A 2,216-nucleotide genomic window follows, 5' to 3' on the forward strand; every position below is an offset into this window, starting at 1 on the left:
AGAAAAGAAAACAGTGGTGGAGTAAAAAGGCCAAGCTAAAAAGGCATTCATTTCATTTAAGATATTTTTCTGGGACCACGGCTCCCCAGGTGTGAATACTTCTCTTACAAAGACTTCCTCTTGTTTTGAGCACTAGGTAGTTTATCTGGAACCTCGTGACCTGCAGGTGAGGCCTGTGTATACTAGGGGTAGAGACAATCCTTCTCTTTCCCACTCTCATGTTGCCATAGCCTCCAAGAAGACACCGCTGAATTTGGCATCTATGCTCTTTGCTGCTCTATGAGCCTCCTGCCTGATGATGATGCGTAGACACAAAATCGCTTTTTTTCCAGGACAAACTTGATGAAACACTAAGTGGCATAAGCGGTACCAGAACCGTTTTCAGAAGTGTCGTAAAATTCACATTTGCAAATTCAACAGGGCAGCCCTTGTCCATGGCACATGTCGCCGTGCAGAATTGCTGCGTTCTGCAAAGGGCTGTTTGCTTTCTCTGTGAGGCTTGCTGGCACGTTTTCAAAGACCACATCAGTCAGCATGAGCAGCCCTGGGCCTGTTCCATGCAGCTGCCTCGGGTTTTATAGACCCTGAGATGGAATTTTATAGATTGGCTGCCATTTTGGGTTGTAGGCTAGTGATTCTCACTCTTTCCCTGCATGAACATTTGATTTTAAATCTGTTTGTAAAACGACACCGCTAGCCTGAATCATCTTAGGCTTCAAGTGCTAAAATAGAACGGAATATGCAGTAGTTGAGTCATACTATTGTAGTTAAGGCAAAGAGCGTAGAACAACACACAGTGGGCAAAGAAAGTTAAACTACATGTCACTTATCACTACATGACTTTAAGGATTGTTTTAATTAATTTTTATAAGGTACATCGACGCCAGAGAGCATGTTCCCTCTTGCTCTCTTCTCTGGCAATGTGCTTCATTAGTACACTTCTAACAAAGACTATATTTTAAGAGCTCATTGTGTATAATTCTGCTTTATTTTTCTGTTTCTCTCTCTCTCTCATTCATATTTATATTTACCAAAATAGGATTATAAATCTTCCGCTAGTATTTTAATTAGGAAGATTTTGGCATGTGGCTTGAGGTTGTCCTTTAACGGTTTTAAAAATGTGCTAAATGAGAAAGGGAAATGGGAGAGGCAGATCTGGGACAGCAAGTAGAAAGAACGCTCGCTGCCTGTGGAAATCCCAGCCTAGCAAAGGGAAGCTTCTAGCTGAGGTTCAAGATCAACTTGCCTAATCATAGCAGCTGAGACCCAGAACCAGATCTTGGAGTTGACCTCTTCTAAGCGCTAATGCGGTGGTGTGGTGTGGGCCTGGAACACCACGACCAGGAGAGGTGGCGGCAGCACACTTTTCACCAGATATCAATGAGCTCACAATCCCTGACCAGCCTGGTATGATAGGAGAGCACAGGTTTTATAATCAGAGGGCCTACATTAGACTTTGGGGCCATTTACTAGCTGTGTGATGGTGGCCCAGTTATTCAACTTCTCTGATCTTCAATTTACTTCTTCTGTAAGAGAAATATGACAACACTTCTCTCCGGGGGCTTTTTGTAAAGACGAAATACGCAGTGAATGTTGCAGACACAGGGAATTTCAGATTCAAGATTTGTCCCTGTCCTTTGATCAGACAGTATGTGACATGACCCGTGGAGAGTCCCTGACCAGAGACTCAGCTAGAAAGGTGGCTTTATCCATTTTTCTCATATTTCTTTCCTGGATCCACTTGCTCCTTTACTCAGTGCTGAAGACTAACTAAGTGCCTGACCCTGAGCAGAGGCTGGGGATACAACCATGACAGATCAGACCTTGTCTTGCTCCTTCCTGCTGGTCTAGTGGAGATGCTGGCCGAGGAGGACAGTTACAACCAGTGTGGGTAAGCACCGCGCTGGGGGGCATTTGGAGAGTGAGATAACTTAGGTGGGGAGGGGTACGGGAAAGTGGAACCCCCAAGGAGGCAGAAGAGGTACAGGCAAGGGCGAGGCAAAGAGCGTAGAACAACACACAGTGGGCAAAGAAATGGGGATGATGAGGCTCGTGGTACGTCTGGAGTGTTGAGGGTGAAGGAAATAACAGAGTTCAGTATCGAGGGACAGCGACAGTGCGGGCTCCCTGCACGGGAGTTTTCTCCTTGCCTCCCCAGTGCACTTCCATTCCTCAGATGTCGACGCCATGGATGCTGGCATCCCCTAAGGCAGGAC

Source organism: Rhinolophus ferrumequinum, chromosome 4, assembly GCF_004115265.2.
Source record: "Rhinolophus ferrumequinum isolate MPI-CBG mRhiFer1 chromosome 4, mRhiFer1_v1.p, whole genome shotgun sequence".
Lineage (NCBI taxonomy): Eukaryota > Metazoa > Chordata > Mammalia > Chiroptera > Rhinolophidae > Rhinolophus > Rhinolophus ferrumequinum.